At 32.6% G+C, this 18,584-nt stretch overlaps 1 long non-coding RNA gene across 1 annotated transcript; it reads left to right on the plus strand.

The window, feature by feature from the left end:
* Window positions 1–7,725: 7,725 nt before the first annotated feature.
* Window positions 7,726–9,219, plus strand: LOC147389121 (uncharacterized). The gene is made up of 2 exons (XR_015170843.1): window positions 7,726–8,168; window positions 8,877–9,219. It is a non-coding gene; the product is annotated as an uncharacterized LOC147389121 (long non-coding RNA).
* Window positions 9,220–18,584: the final 9,365 nt, after the last annotated feature.

The following is an 18,584-nucleotide window of genomic DNA, read 5'->3' on the forward strand; positions in this document are numbered from 1 at the left end:
CAATACTCACCAAGTGATGAACTCTGGCTATCTATCTGACCTACCAGATGATTCTCACTCGTGCTCTATACCTGTCTCGCAAAACTTCGGATCTGAAACTAAAAAATGGAGAAGGAAAGGGTGAGTAACAATGGTTACTTAGTAGGGAAACAAACAATTTCTGCTAATAATCCCTCCTAACATGAACAAATAAGCATACTGAATCATTTTAAAATATACAAAATTTTACAGAAGAAACTACGATTAACTGGTACATATAGCCAGGGATGAACAACTAAACATTTTAAAACTCACATTACATCGATCAGCAATACTCACTATAACATTATCTTTTTATACAAATCTAATTGATCAAATGGAAATAATAAACATGGATTTCATTTTATATATCAAAATAAACAACAGATACATAATACACAATGGTGGAGTATTGGAATTAAAGTGTTGGGATTCACGACTGGATCGCTCCCAGTCGGGACATGATGTTACAATTTCTCTCTGACTTTTAGTTTCTGATTTTGTGGCCGGTCGCTGCACTTACCACGCTTGGTTAACCATTTATCCGGCTCAGGCTGGCCGTTTGACGTGACCGTAAGCAATGGGTCTCTTTTCGATGTGTCAGAACGTTCGACTACTATAGATTGTTAGTGATCACTGACTAATCATCTTCGTCTATGCCTATCAGGCGTGTATGTGATTCCCAAATATACAAACCATTCGTATACGACCACCTTTACATTACAAGTTCACTGGTAAAGATAGAGAGGAATAAACCCGGATTCCAGTTGTGACTCCATTCTCATACGGGTCCCATACCACGTATGAGCTTAGTGGTCCCTACCGTACATCCCAGGATAGTACATCACTCCGAATGATATGACGCACTATCCCTTCAGGCATTCACAAACTCTTTAACAGCTCACAAAATAGCTACATATATATATTATTTTTATTTGAAAACAAAAGAGAAATTAACAATACAAGGTTGATAATAGATATCTAGTTTTCTACCATGCAAGTTTGCCCACCCGGCCTAAAATAAATAACATAACGGAAACGTAAACAGCGCCTCGCGCTAACAGAAAGGAAATAAACATGCAACCAATAATATTATCCCTGGATATCTATTCACCAACCTACACACAACACAATAACGTAAAATGCAGACATCACCCCTCGGGTGTGACTCTGACATTTTACCGTTTCATACCCTTTTTCTCTTTTTTTTCGATTTTTACAATTTTCAATCTCTTCAATAAAACATCCATTTTCTGATATTCATCAACTCAAAATGAGTTCATTGAATATTAAATCACATTTTCCAACTATAGAATTTATTTCTATCAATAATATTAAAAAAGAATACAATTTTTATATCAAAACGGGGTCCGAACAGTGCACAAGACCCAATTTATGGAAATAACCCGTTATAATACTCTACCCACGTATAATTTGTTAAAAATACAATTAAACATATCAAACATGCAATTTCTGGCGTGAATTTTGAAATAAACAAAGAATTCTATATTTCGGAAATACATCCAAATTTTTCCAATAAAATCCTAAATGCAATTTTCACAATCTATGATTACTAATAGAAATTGAGAGTTCCTTACAATCTCCAGGCAAAAGGATCGAGGCGAACGGCGCGGAAATCGAGACGGACCGAACTTCGAAGCGGCTGATTTTCGAAACCGGCCCGGTGGTTTTGAAGATCACGATGTGCTCGTCTCTTCTCCCTTCTACGATGAAATACGGTTTGACCCCGAAATTGATGAAAATCGAGGTTGAAGTTACGAAATTTCCGTATAAAAATACGGCTGATTTTTGACTATACGGGGTGAAAAAGGAGAGAAAACGAAAGGAATTTTGTTGGGTTATGTAGAGAATGAGGCTGCAGACGTTTCTCCCTTCTACGTCGAAAGACGATTTGACCCCGAAACGGACGAAATCCGAGGTCAGAGTTTCGAAATTTTCGTATTCAAATACGACTGATTTTTGACGATATCGGGTGAAATAGAAAGTGAAACGAAGAAAGGTTGGGTGGATTTTGTAGAGAACGTAGCTGCGGACATTTCTCCCTTCTGCGTCGATCGTCGACGACGAGCCGTTTGTGAGAGATCTGAGATGGAAGATCGAAGAGAAAAAAAAAATTTGTTTTTTATATGTCTCGGCCGTATGGACGCGTTGGGGAAGATGACATATATAAAAAAAAATTACAATATTATTTAAATAAAATGTGGGACGAATTCGATATTTTGTCAATTGTTTCGATCGATGATAACTTGATCATCCGGACTCCAAAACTGACAAATGAATACTCTATTTCACCTAATTTTTCATTCCGGATCTAATGGTATAGTCAATTTCTATAAATTATATCTCCATAAAAAATTTACATTTTTACCCTGATGTGACCCCTAAACTTGATGTCGTTTTCGTTTTTGGCGATAATTAGACTTCCTGATCTCCAAAAATGACAAATAAATAGTCTATGTTGAATAATTTTTCGTTATGAACCCAATGGTTTGATCAAATTTTAAAAATTATTACTCTAACAAAAAGTCACTGTTTTAGCCTGGTCCGACCTGGTAATCGAGGATTTTGCAACTTTTATATTTGGACTTGCATTTGAGCGTGCTTACAGGTTAAACTATGTTTTTCGATCATTTTGAATCTAATGGTAAGGTCAGATTCCATTAAAAATGATCAAAAATATCCTAAAGTTTTACCCCTAAATCCCACTTTCAAGATTTTCTTAAAATTCCACTATTTATTTTTTCCTCGAGATACAAATTAAAAATTCGTGGTGTTACAGATTTTTCCCCTCTGGATACACAACTACACATCCCCATGAACATATGCAGTTGTGTATCTTGAGGGAAAAAATCTACAATTCTTGCACATGCCACATTAGTGACTTTTTGAGTTATTCTTCAAGAAGTTTGAGATGACCACATTAGTTTTTAATTTCAACGCTCCACCACCTCGGTATTCTCTTTGGGAAATGATTTAAACACCCTCATCTTTAACCTCTAAACAAAGAACTTAGCTATTTTCTTCCAAAACCAGTCATCCTCATTTCCTTGTATGTATTTGTTTTAAGGGTTTTGTTCCTAAAGTGCAATAAATACACTATAGAAATTGAATTTTGTACTAAACATACCCTTAAATTTTTTTCTTTTTACCAAAATACCCTCACATTCCAATTTTCAAAGTGTATTTATTACACATTAACGTGTGCCCTTAGGGCACTTGTTAACAAAATCCTAGCTTTAATCAATTCAATATGGTTCTTAACCTAGTCTTAATCCTTTGTAGAAAGCTTTAGATTTTGATCAAGGGAAAAAAGAATGATTCTCTAGGAAACTACCAAAAATTTGAGAGATTTTTTGCTCAAATTTTTTTTCATCACAATGCTCACAGCCTCTTCAGTGCCTCCACGTAAAGCCTAACAATGGATTAAAAAATGAAGAAAAACGAGTTGGAAAATGAAGCATGACTGGCTTTGGAAAGAAAATTAAGTTCTGTTTTTGTTGAGCTTTTTTGGTTGAGATGGAATATGATGGTACTTAATCATTTAGCACAGAAAAGATTCAGTGTGTGTTTGGTAACACTTCTGAAGTCTGAATAAAGGTGGTCCACCTTTAAAATTCAGACTTCAAAAGCTTTTATTGTTGTTTTTTTCGTTTTAGATTTCAATCTTAAGAAATAAAATTCAGAACTTTTGATTAAGTAATGGGGGGATGCTGGATGAAACTTCTGAATTCTTAATTATTATTTTTTCCTAAAATACCCTCCTTAAAACACTGATTTCTATCACTTATCTCTTCTGTATACAAACCTTAAAACCCTTGTTTTTAACCTTTCTACTTTTCCTTTCTCTTCCACCTTTACAACTGTGTTATCAAGGTCTCTCCACTTTTCATTTTAATTAGGTAGTTCACATCTCAATCCGCTTTTCCTTTTGATTTTGTTTGTTAAATTTATAGGTAGTTCACATCTCAATCCACTTTTCCTTTTGATTTTGTTTGTTAAATTTGTAGGTAGTTCACATCACTTTACGTGATCAAATTGCAATTGAAGTAGAAAATGCATGATTGTTTATTGTTTAAGTATTATCTTGTTAGAATATAATTTTTCAAGTATGAAATCAATTTGAAAACAATACTTTTAGGGTCTTTGATTTGTTAGAAATTGAAATTAAATGTGTAGATAGTTTTATTATGCATTACATGTTATGTTTTTTGGTTAATAATTTATTAGAATTATAAATGGGTAATCTTGTCAAAATGGCCATTATGTTTAAAAATTTTGTTTGTAACTAAAAGTTTTTAAAAATGATAAACAAATAACTTTTTCAGAACAAGACTTCAGATTCCAGATTTCAGAAAACATAAATTAGAATTCAGACTTCAGAAGTATGACCAAACATACCCTAAGTTGGTTCATCAATGAATTCAAAACACTAGAGATCACTTTTAAGAGAGAAAAAAAAAGTATGGGATTCAATAATTTTCTAACCAAGAAAAGAAGAAAAAATAGGTGCCATATTATAAAGAATCGTGCCTTGATTCTGACATTCTAATGTGGTGGTGCACATATAACAATAGAATTTTTCACTCATTGAAAGTATCCAAGGTTATGTGTGCAGCACCACATCAAAATGTACAATGTACATTTCAATGTTACTTTAGTATCATCCAATTATAAAAAGAGAACTGTTGTTGGCACCCCAACTTTTACTTATTACACTTAAATTTCTTAAATTATTTATAACACCCTAATTAAAGATTGAAACATACCGTTCCAATGGAATGGTTCAAGTTATTATTTCAACATTACGAAGCATTATAACAAAGTTGTTTAAAATTATGATTTGGTCCATATAAAGTCCCAAATAAAAAAAAGAGTAGGTTTCTATTGGCACCCCAACTTTTACTTATTCTCAACAATTGACTTTTATTTTATTTTATTTTATTTTTATTGGAGTGTAGTAAAAAATAAATAAGAGTTGTGATGAATGCATATGGTCTAGGTAAGTGGTTGGGTACGCGGCTGACATGGCAAGGGTACAAAACCATAGATCGTTTTCATCGGAATATATAGAAAAAATGATGTGTGGTTATGTGACTTGCCACATCAATCGCATACCCAACCTCGTGCATACATTGTTATTCAATAAATAAAGGTCTATTTGGTTTGAAATGATTGGTGTATTATAAATGAAAATAAAAGTGCTATTAGCACCCCAACTTTTAATTATTCTCAATCATTAACTCTTTTTTAAAAATAATTTATTTGGGTTGTTATAAAAACTAAATAAAGAAGGTTTATTTAATTTGAAATGCTTGGTGTATTATAAATGAAAATTTGATGTTCCAATAGAACTTTTCGAATATTATTGTAATCAGTGAGGAAGGCCTTAAGCAAGCATGAAACACGTGTAAGACATTTGAAAAGCATTTCTGTGATTCTTAAAGAAAGAGGGTGGGTTGGCATCTTATTCGCTTACATCTTACTCCACTGCATTCAATTGTTTACCTAAACAACAGGGATAATATCTCTTTAACGATTTAATCTATTTTAAGCACTCCCTCAGAGGAAGTTGGTCAAATTCTATAAGTATACCTTCACCTTCTTCCAGATCTTTGGAGGAGACACCTGAAAAGAGAGATTCTGAGACACTAATGTAACAGTATTCTCCATAGTTGTAATTCTTTATCAAGTGTAGATCCTGTACTACTGGGAGTTAAAACTTTTACTTTCTGTTCTACTAACTCATGAATGTTTGACCCAACATTTTATTGACTAAAAATCAAATCAACTTGATTGATAATTTCTAACCATTGGATTTAAGTAAGTTTTTAATTAAGCTTTATGGGTCTGCTCATAAAGCAAATGAGAGAAGAACTGCTTTAAATAACTGCCACTAATCATCATTAAAGCTGATTTTTTAGATGGGTTGGGAAAACTTTCAAGGATTTGTGGTCCCAAAAGTTGTAAATCATGATTTGTAATGGAGCCATAGAGCTGTTTAGCAACCCACCTGTAAGTCTGCAAGGATACAGTCTTTAATTACTTTCGGATGAGTCCACTCTTTACTTTGCAAGAATAAACGAGAACATATGATTATTTTAAATTTTTTATAAGCAAGGAAATTCAGAACATGTGATATGTGAAGCAATCAAATCCACTTTGGCATCAAAATTGCATATTTTTTTACAAAACTCTAATTTTTTTTATGATTTTATTCCCTCTCACTCATTCCTTTCCCACTCTGTCAGCCATAAACAATCAAAGAGACCCCACACTTTTATACTTGAATACCGATCAAATACTTCGTGGTATTGAGTAGCTACCCAACTCTGGTTTGATAAGAGCGTCTATGTGTATCCATTCCTGTAGCACACATTCAATTAGGACTCTTGGATTGACTGAGAATTAGAGTTATAGAGATATAAGGAGTTGCTATATATTGCTTTTAAAGTTTGAAGCAACAACTCAACCTAAATAAAAAAGAGGTTAAAGACATGAGAGATGTACAAAATTTCTCAAGATCTGTCAAGACTCTCCTGACTAAGCTTATCTGGTATTCTTTGTGTTTCTATTTTGTACATTGAGGGATATAAGGCGTATGTGGATATCATAGTAGTCACTCTAGTAGCTTTGATGTGGATGAGTTTTTGAGACTAAGCTTATCTGGTATTCTTTTTGTTTCTATTTATTACCTTAAGTGATGTAAGGCGTATGTGGATGTCATAGTGATCACTCTAGTAGCATTGATGTCTGACACGAGTTTTTGAGTCTTTCTTAATTTAGTGATCAGTGACATGAGTCCGGTTCTATTATTCCATTGTGCGTAATAGGTATAATCCAATTTACAACGTCGTTGTTAACCCGTAAATGATTGACTCACCTTTACCTGAGGTACGCCCCAATGAGCAGATATGTGATTTGTAGAATTCAAATATTTGATTATAAGCTTTTGAAAAGATCCATGGATTTATCAAAAATAAAATAGAATAAAAAAGACCCAGGGATTGGTTCAAAGCCGTTTGAGAAAATTTGGTCGAATCCAATACACAATGTGAAAAAAGCCCAAATTTGATGGCCCGGGCCGCCAAATTTCATAAAATTCGATGGACAAAGAGGTTGAATTGGCATCGAATTTTTTGTTGTTAAATTTTTGTTTTTGACGGGCCGAAACAGTAAAATTAATGAAGGATGGGAGAAATTTGACAACTCTAAGCCATCAAATCTGGGAACATCAAGAATTTCAACGGTCCTAAACTGTCAAAATTCAACTTCTAAAATCCGTGGGCCTTGGCCCGTCAATTTTTTTTGTCGAATTTTCCAATTTTCACGTAGTGATAACTAAAAATAAAATCACAAATCATTCATTCAAGCTTTCTGTTGTATAGGACCACTGAAGAATGGACAAAACATTAATAGGTTAATGTGCCTAAGATGGATTGGGCCATGTTTTACATGGTTTGAAATCTCTTTTGAGACCAAATGACTCGCTCAAGTCATCTCGATATCATTGATGAGCAAACAGATGTTCAATGTAAATTATCCCGCATGATGTCTTTCTTGACAACCAAGATGACTAATGTGATATTTTAAAAATATCAGCAGATTCACTAAAATTTGAATATATATTGTCTAAATAAAAATATGATCTTCTGATTGATCCACGAATCCATCTTATTTTATAAAAAATTAATATTATAATTATTGACACAAATATATTTCTTAATAAAAATTACATGCCGAGTAAAATGATTTATCTCGTCAATGACAAGATGATTCGGATGAGTCAACTCAGTATCAGTTTATTTATCTTCTTGAAACACATCATGCCTTTCTTCATCCAACATCCAGCATTCTTGCCCCATCAATGCATCAAACCAACCCTATAAAATCCCCCTGATCATGTTTAAAACATCACCAGAGCTACCTTCTTTTGTTTTTGGCTAAGCAATCCCCATAGCCACCTTCATCCTTCCTGTACCTAAAAGAAATGAAGACAAAGCTGCTCATCTTGTTGTTCTTCATCCTATGCTCTCCAGCTCTTTCAAAGTTGCCCTTTGATAGTCCCTTCACCTGCAAATCCGGCAGTTTCAAGCGGCCTAAACACCTTCTAGAAGGAAAACAACTTAAGGGTGGGTGGGTTCTTCTTTATCTCTACATTCTACACATCATAGAAAATTTAAATCACACATACATTCTTAACTAGTTAACCTAAGTTTCTTCTCTTCCTTACTATCGTGATCATTTTTTTTAAAATCATTCAAGACCAAGATGACTTGCCCATATCATCTGGGTATCATTTGTGAACGAGAGAACACGCAAAAACTGGTATTTATTTTCTTATTCTTATCAATCTTTTTTGTTTCTTGGTTCACAGATATGAAATGGGCTTAAAAATCATCCGAACCAAGATGACTGGTCCGAGTCATCTTGCCATCGTTCGTGATGCAAAACCTGAATTTAAAATCATGATTTTGATAAATATCTTGAATCTAGTAGATGATTGATCACTAGGAATAGATTGAACACTAGGTATATATAGTACACTGGGAAAGTATTCATCCATCAATATTTTGGGGTGTATATATATACTGTAATCTACAGGCTAATGGTAAGTGAAGTAAAATAGCGAAACTAGGGTTTCAGGTTCTAGAGCCTTGAGAAAGGTATAGGAAGATGCTAGGATGTAATTTCTTCATAAAAGTTTGTGAATCTCTCTCATCTTATCCATAGACGATGTAGGTACTACCGAAACATGCTAATCGTACCGTGTTCTCTTAATTTTGATAATCTTTTGATTTTTTCTGAGGGCTAACCTACACACTTATGGAATTTTGCAGATTTGAATAAGATGATTCCAGTAAGTGAAGAATGTGGAGACTATGAAGAACTCAAGCATGTGAGGAGAGGGCAAAAAGGGAAAGGAGTTTATGGTGGAGACGTTGGCAAACGCCCTCGAAATAAGGACCACAGTGGTGCATCCCCTTTACTTACTCTACCTTCTTCACTCATTTCATTTGCAATGGTGCAAGTTAGCATTGGGTTACTCCTTGCTTTTCTCTACTTTTGATAAATGCTTGGGCTGACTACCAATTATAAAAAGTTTGAAAGCAACTTTTTGTAGTTGAATCCAAATGTTGGTATTGTAATTAATCAATTATCAATCAACTTTAGTTGTTAAAATCTGGTTTGATTGTTCCAGAGTTTTATAAACTGGTATGGTTTGTGGATATTATCATGTTAATACTATTTTTACAGTTCAAAATCTTCACCATCTATATGGAAAAAGAGGTTATATGGACTCCAAGACAGGATGGAGCCTGAATGGTTGTACCTCATTTGGGCCAAGTGCATGGCACATTGGTTCAAATGACATATCATTCCTCTAGGGTTCATGGTTTGGATTAGATTTAAAAGAAATTAAAAATAAATAAATAATGAAACTGGCTTTTCTTAATGATAAAAAAAGGCTTTAAATTAGAAGACAATTGAACTCCTGAATTTAACATGTGTATACCAACAATGAAAAAATGTCATTATTGTTAATTCTTTTTAGAGTTCTTAAATTTTGTTTGCTCCATATGGATGTTTAAGTGTGAAAGATTCTTTGCTTATTTAATGTTGATTACAACTTTACATTTATGATTCTTCATTAGATTATTACAATGGTCCTCATAGTTCTTCCCAGTTAGGGGAAGTAAGGGTTTGGCATTGCATGTCATGATCAAGTTATGACACTTTTGCAAGCCTATTTTAACGTTTTTTTTTTATATTGGTGAGGTAGGGTTGAAGGGACCCCTATTAAACATTAAACATTACTAACAAGTGTAATTGAGGAGAGGGAGCCGTCAATACTGATTTTCCTTATTCCCTCTTCTGAGGGATCATCGTCCATTTCTGCTCACTTAAAGGTGTCTCTCAAGCTTTCCCCCACTTTTTCAATGAACTTCACTTTCAACATTGCAATCGCCTCTGATAGCAGTATATGCAGATTTATAAGTGAACTTTCCATTCGCACTAAGTGACCAAACCAATCTATCATCCACAAGACTCTTTGAGATAGCTTATTTTTTAATAAGATGCATCGTAGCAACCATATACATTCATTGAAGGATCGGAATCCAATGTCCACCATGAATTCTATCCAACGAACTCACTTTAGCATTTTGCTAGGTTGCGATCGAACTGATTCCAACTCGATTTCTATCTCTTTAAAGTATAGATGTGCCTTCTATCCATGGGTCTCTCGCCATGAGGGTAGAATCACCCTTACCCACTAAGATCCGAATGAACTTCATTGTAAATTCCTAGCTTTTAGAATGCCTCTCCAAGCCCAAGAGGCATCCTGGGGAGCTCCACAATGTCATAAATCCCCATCCCAAAGATATATCTTTCTCATCCACTGTGCCCACAAAGATTTATTTTCTACTGACATTCCAAAATATTTTTTCCATGCCCGCCTTTTTACTATCCCTCATTTAGATTTTAGGGTTCTTATTTGGGTTATTCTCCACTCTCTTCCAAGAAAGAAAAATAAAATAAAATAACCCAGCAACAGTTGAAGTCACTACCATCAGCGCCACCGTAGATTCCCTGTACACCAAGGTTCGATCAAGTCTCTCTCTCTCTCTCTCTCTCTCTCTCTCTCTCTCTCTCTCTCTATCTATATATATATATATATATATATATATATATATATATATATATAGATATTTCCATCGCTTTTTATGTCAAACTTTCAAAGATTGATGCGCCATTTCAAAACTTTTTTGGAGTGTGGAGATAGAACAGAAACTGAAGAAACAATGACTGCTTAGGTCGTCCTCTTTTTTCTTTTTGTTTTTTCTTCTTGTTTTTAGGAGTCTGAGATTTTCGATCGTCTTCTTTTTCCCCAGATTTGTAGAGCCCTACCCAGCTCCTCTTTCTAACTCTTTCAGATTGTACATTGTGAGAGACCCCTAACCCTCTTTTTATTTAGTTTTTTCAAAACTTCCCCCCTTACGATTGGCTACTACCTCTTTTATAACGACCCTTACGAGAGATCGAGTTCTATTCTCTCTCTCTCCTTTGAAGTTTGGTCTCCTATGATTTCCCCCTAAAATCTCTCACTGTTTTTTATCTATTTTTTTTTTTCAAACTCCTCCTCCATCGTTCGATTCTGAGAGAGAACGATCTAAATCCCTAAAAACTTCTAATTTAATTGGATAGGATCGCTTAAGTATTGGATTAAATAAATATTTAATCAGGTTATAAATTTTACTAATCCTATCGGATCTGAATTTTAGAATAAAAAATTAGGATTGGTATCAGTTTGGTATTGATCCATTTCCAGCCCTAGCCAAGACTTCAAAGCAATAGGAAAGCAAATCTTATTGGACTAAATGAGTAGGGCAGTCTAAAGATGGACCACTCCACATTTTCTTCAGAACAGATTAAATTTTTCTAGAACAATTAATTGAATATTGAACATGCAGACCAATAAATTTGAAAACTGGTTTAACACCAATTTATAAGTTCAGGATGGCTTGTATAATATAAGAGGTGATGAGCTTTCCACCCTTCAACTCTTTTGTAAATCTGATCAATAAGGAATTGTCACATTGAATGAGTAAGAAAAGACGAAAAAATTAATAAGGAGAACCAAGTGCTTTAATCCGATGAAAACTAAAATTGATATTAGGAATGTTATTATCCTTACTGACGCAAGACTCACTGGAAAAAACTAGGCATTTCTCGTCATTGGCCTGGAGGCCAGATATTTGGTGAAAATGATTTAGCACCTCATTAATAGCTTTAACCAAGTTGCTATCACTTTGTTTGAAAAAATAATATGTATAACATCATCACAAAGATTAAATGAGGCACCCCTTGAACCCAATGAACTTTTGGAATTTTTGATGTTATTAGATTCAACTCTTACTTGAAAAGGGCAAGTGAAAGAGTAAGCAAATAAGGGCATAAGGGGCTTCCTTAGCGAGATCCAGATTGCTATATAGTTACCCATGAGGATTTCTATTAATTAAAGTTTATAAGAATCTGGCTATGGAAATACATTCCATAACAAGTTTTACCCACTCACTAGGACACCCTATTTTGATAAGGATTGACTCAAGAAAATACAAACTAACATTCATAAGCCTTATGGATGTCAATTTTTGTAGTAATAGATTGAGAAGATTTGGGAAAATGGAAATTATGGATCATTTCATGGGCTAAGATGATATTATGTTGTGCCTTCTACCTTCAACAAAAGTCGATGGATAAGGATCAATAATTGAAGGAAGACATCAAGAAAGCCTATTTGGTACAATTTTTTAAATTATTTGTACAGGGACTTACATAAGGCAATGAACCTAAATTTTCTTAGTTTTTTAGCATTATCTTATTTTGGATGTGACAGATGAAAGTGGAATTTATCTCCTTTAACATGTTCTCATGTTAGAAAAAAAAATCCAATAATGCATCACCAATACTAGAAACAATGATGTCCCAGAAAAAATATTACTAAATTAGTAAGGAATCAAGAATAATTATGCGAACTTTTCTAGGGAGAGAAGCTCTGGCGATTTTGGGTTTCTAGTGAAAGAAAATCAAAATGCTTGGATCGATCTGCTTAGTGTTTTATCGGTTTTGAGGTGGATTAATGATCTATTTATAGAGATTATAATATATCAACCTACAACTATCCACATATAGAATTTTGATTTCTACTCAGGTCCCCTTTTTTTTTTTTTTTCCAATGGTTGTCTCCTTAGGAGGCTTTGCTTGGAAAAATCTATTGATGGAGGAGATTTCTCAGTAAACAGAAGTCTCAAAGCAATTCCAAATGTTAGAGGTACACTCAAAATATATGCTCCTAAAGAGTTTATCGTGGAGGAGATTGAGAGATGGGAAAACACCCTAGTTGGGTATGTTCTTTGCAAAAAGCCTTATTTTGGTGGTCTTAAAGACATAATGTGTTGTAACACTTCTGAAATCTGAAGTCTAGTTTTTGTTTTTTTAAATCTGGAATCTAAATTCTAATTCTGAAAATGCTATTTGTTTGTCATTTTTAAAAGCTTCTAGTTACAAACATAATTCTAAAATATAATGGTTATTTTGAAAATATTACCCTTTTGTAATTTAATAAATTGTTAACCCATAAACATAACATATTATGCATAATGAAATTATACATACATTTAATTTCAATTTCTAATAAATCAAACACCTCAAAAGTATTGTTTTCAAATTGAATTCATACTTGAGAAATTATATTCCAACAAGATAACACTCAAACAATAAACAATCATGTATTTTCTAGTTGATTTGCAATCTGATTACATAAGTGATCATATCAGCTTATGCTTGCGGTAAACATATTTCATTATAACATGACGGATCTTCTGGAGGTTTGGAATCTACTAAAGGATTGTTTCCTTCATCGACAACAACTTCATATTGTTGAATGAACTCATCATGAAAAAAGCACGATGTAAGAAGTTGTGTATTGTCTGCATGCAGTAACACTGTCCCATTGGGTGTGATAAGGATATGAAGGCATTTTGTTCACAATTGGGAATATTTTTTTCATAAATCAAAGGTCCTCTCAATGGCATTCCTTAACTGAGCGTATGCATGGTTAAATTTCTCTTTTCTACTTATTGCATGTGTTCTTCTGTATCCTTTGTTGTTCATCTCGCTTAAGCACAACTGAAGGAAGTGCTTCATTTTCGAGTGGTCTGTAGAAAAGTCCACTTTATCAATATTATTTTCTTGTTGAGAGTTTTTGTTACTCTTTTCTTTACCCATATTCTTGGAAGCTAAACCTATGAATAGTAACGAATCGTGATCAACTTTTGACGAATTTGAGAAATCTTTTTAATTCCAGAGTAAGTGCGGTCAATCTTCATTTTTTTCTTGGTTTTGGCATAAAATCAAACACCTAACTCATACTTATGTGTCACATATAATGTTGTTGTCCTTGTCAATTAAACCACAATTTGATAACTTATTAGTAATGGTTCCTATGTTTTACAATAAGAAAGTAACAATGCAGAACAAAATCAATAACATAAGAATCCAGATCCAATCAATACATCTAAGTATGAATAAAAAAAGTATCATGCAGTTTATATATAATGCCTTCCCTATTAACAATGTATTAGCAAACTTGATCGCCAACCAAACCATTGAACTTGTAGAACAAAAATTGAATGGTCAAACTCAAGATGATGAACAAGTTTGTCATGTGGAATTTGTCTATGACATATATTGCAAATCTTAAATTTAATAAAATTTAGCAAGTTAGCATAAATACACCTACTAGTAAACGTAAGCATAGATGATTAATGGTGGAAACAAAAATTTAGATTTTGTATGAGAAAATTTCATTGAAGCAATAAAGAAAAACGGTTTAAATGAACAACCAAGAACAAATAAGGATTCAAATGCCTAAAAATACCCCAATAATTAAGCACTTAAATGCTACACACCCAACCACCTATTTCAAAAGTCAGCAAAAAATAACTTCTAAACTCCTCCAAAAAATTTTATCAAAAAAGAGAAAATCTATAAGATCCTAATTATCCTATCGAACTACTTGTTTGCCTATAGTAAAAAATATAGACAACATTCCAAAATAGTCTTTGATGTATAAGCACTACTTAATTGGATTGAGATGTGAACTACCTAATCACCTATTCACCATCCATGGAATATATAATTTTGAGTTATTCCTATAATAGACACTAGTTTGCCTATAGTAAAAAATATATTCCAAAATAGTCTTTGATGTATAAGCACTACTTAATGGATTGAGATGTGAACTACCTAGGAATATATAATTTGAGTTATTCCTAAATAGACACTAGTAATAGTTTTAAAAATCGTCTAAGACTAAAGTGAATATCCTAATAATCTCAATCGTTTTTTCTTAAAATACCTAATCATCAAAACATAAACCCCCTACATTAAAAAAATCCTGAGATTTTTAAATTACAAGCATATGATCAAAATTACATATATGAAACATATGATGTTGAAAGAAAAGAAGATGTCTATTAATGGATGAAAATGATAGATCAAAGATAAAGAGTTCTTACTGTGTTAATTTCGAAGTAAAAAATATAGGGTTTTCAAACACGAAAGGAGAGAAAAGAGAAAGACCTTGACAACATTATTGTAGAGGAAAAAGAGGTAGAAAAGTTAAAAATAAATGTTTTAGGATTTGTATAAAAAAGGGATCAGTGATAGAAATCAGTATTTTAAAGAGGGTATTTTAGGAATAAAAAATAAATTCAGAATTCAGAAGTTTGATCCAACATCCCCCTATCGTTGAACCAAAACTTCTTAATTATGAAATTTGAATTTAAAAAAATAGCAATAGAACTTTTAAAGTCTAAATTTTAAAGGTGGACCACCTCCATTCAGACTTTAAAAGTGTTACCAAACACACACTTAGTGAATAGATTGTGAAAAGTAAAGAGTATTGTTGAAATTATTTTCATAAATCATGGATTCTTCTTGTTCAAATTTAACTAGGTTGAAGATTATGAATGGATTCTAAACTCTAGTATTTGGTCCATTGATTCTAAGGTGATGGAATCTGGACTTCAATTTATCAAGAGATCTCTTTTCATCCATTCCAGTATGGATCAAACAACAGAAATTCCCTATTCAATTCTAGAGAGCGAATACTTTGGGTATGATAAGAAGTATACAATTGGCATTCCATTGCACATGGATGAACCCGCTACAAAAAAAATCAAGATTAGCATACACGAGGATATTCATTGAAGTTGATTTGGATTGCGTGTTCTCTGAATTGATCAGATTGAACCAGCATAATGGAAAAGATTTCTTGCAAACAATCTACTATGAATGGAAGTTGAAATCATGCAAAGCATGCCAAACCTTCAACCATAATCAAGATAATTGTTTGAAAGTAAACACATGGTCAAGAAGGTGAAGCAAACATGGCTTACTAATCGTAATCAAAGGGTAGATCTAGCTACGGTTAATCCAACATATTATGTTCAATAAGAAGTGGCAGGATCGGCTAGCCATTGTTGTCTACCTTATGCACGCAAGTATACGTATCGAAACAAGTAATAAAGTGATGAGAAAGTATTATTTCCACGAAGACTAAATACCAATCTATTGCTAATTACCAATTTCTCACTTTAATTTTATCCAAACAATATTGAAAATAAGATTTAAAAATAAACAAAGAAAATAACGTAGATAATAAATTTACAAATTTAAATCAATGAGTGATAAAACCTAGGTTTATAATTTTTTCCAAACAATCCACTTGATTGAATTCTCCTTCCCTCTATAATAAATTAATTTACAATGATTGTCACCTAATAGTAATAAATTCTCTACAAGCCTCTGTTGATGGTAATGTAAAACTACCCTTCTAGATTAAATCCCTATATGTCTATGAGAATTAAATCAAGAAGAATTCATTAAGAATAGACTCTCATAAAAGATGCATACACAACGTGAGTATATATTTATCTCAAATTAACGTATGTAATTCTATTTAGGTTATGAACACAAAACAATTCTGTTGATATTATTAAGGCTCACCAATTCAATTTAATCAATGATTAGTTAATTAAATCGCATTAAATATCGGATAGAATAAACAATCACATGTAGAAATAATCATAGAAGAAAGACAGAAAATTAATCAAGCATCATGAATAGATTCCATTATAATCCTAGAATGGAAATTAGTTCATTATTGAAAATAAAACATAATCACAAAAGTATATTTATATACCCCAATTTGAATGGGGCCCCACTCGAAAGGACTCAAAACAACCATCTTTCAACGAAATGGGCCAACGGGCCTCAAAAATCTAAATCACTCAAATATGACATTTTGATTGAATTGAGACCCCTAAGACCTCCTATTGGTCTAATGGGCCCACCAAAAGGATTTGACCTACCCTACACCTCTCTGAAAGCATCATTGATTCACGAGTTGCATAGATCCATTTTTGATTTTTGAGATTTGGGAGTTGCCACTTAGTTATTACAATTTAGGAATCAAACATTGACTCTAAAAGACAAATAACACTAATCTACGAAAGAAAATATGGGTTCGAAGATCACATTACGGGGTTGGAAGGTGTTAGACACCAACTCCGCCCAGCAAACGCTGGTCTCTTCTATTCTCCAAAGAAGATTACTTTGCTAAAGGACCTAAAACAAATAAATAAAATAATAAAACAAATAGAAAAGTTTACTTTGATGATAACAACAATGGTTCCCTCAGAACTGGCGAAGAGATTCCTTACTTGTGATTCCTTACTTCATTTCCCTTACTGGATCCATTTCTGATCTTCTAAGATGAAATATCTTTTTTCTAGATTTGAGTGTTTTTTTTATTTTATGATGGATTTTTTTATATTTTAAAAGGGTTTTTGGGTGTTTTTTGAGCTAAAATTGGGGTATGGACCTTAGGTAAAGAGTTAGGATTTCAAAATTAGGATTTTGAAAAAGTTGGGAAGGCTTCTTGACCTACTTTTTTTAGGATTTATTTTTTGATACAAAAATAGATTGTAAAGACTCGTATTTATAAAAATTTTAAGTATTTTTTAGATAAAGTTACTTGTTTAATTTGAATTATTTTAGATAGAGTTAGTGTTTAATTAGAATTATTTTAAATAGAGTTAGTGTTTAATTAGAATTACATTAGATAGTTTTAGAGTTTAACTAGAATTCTATTAGGTTTAGGATTTGACTTTGGTCTTATTAGATTGATTAGGTTTTTCATTTGATTGACTAGAATTTAGGATTTTGACTTAAGTCTTACTAGATTGACTTGACTTTAGGATTTTGACTTAAATTTTACTTGATTGACTTGACTTTAGGATTTTACTTTACATTAATTAATGTTTTAATTATTAATTTTAGAATTTTTAATTATTAAAATTGTAAAATTACCATTTTACCCTCGAAAAGGACTTTTTGCGTTTTAAGTCATTGTTTAATGTTCCAGGATTTTTAGAATTGATTTTTCATAAAGAATTCAATAAGAATATTAGTTTGTCATTTATAAAATTTTTGTGAGAAATGGTCGTGAACTTTATGATGGGCATTTTCGTAATTTTGTCAAATTTTGTTAAGATTGGTAAAATAGTTTATTTGATTTCGATTTATTATTTTATGTGTTCAAAAGGATTTTCCTAACTATAATATAGGCTTTAGGGATGTTTTGAGGTTAGGGGTATTTTGATAATTTGATTATTTTTTAGTGGTTTTTATCGTAAAACTTTTTTTTATTTGAAAACTGATGATTTTTACGTTTTTTGGGTTAGATTTTCCTAGCTTAGCATGGTTTCTACAGTTTTGTTAGTTTGAAATACCTCTTTTGAATTCTGAAACATATCTAGGAACGAAATATAGCAATGGAATAATCATCCATCATTAGGAACCGTTGCAATTGGATTGACGAGTTGATTAATCAGGCGAGTGCAAAAATGAAGTATCTATAGATGTTCCTTTTTGCCAGAGGGTTGAAGCAAACTAGATAGCAAATCCATTTTGGTAGA

Source organism: Akebia trifoliata, chromosome 12, assembly GCF_017979445.1.
Source record: "Akebia trifoliata isolate Shusen 1 chromosome 12, ASM1797944v1, whole genome shotgun sequence".
Taxonomy (NCBI): domain Eukaryota; kingdom Viridiplantae; phylum Streptophyta; class Magnoliopsida; order Ranunculales; family Lardizabalaceae; genus Akebia; species Akebia trifoliata.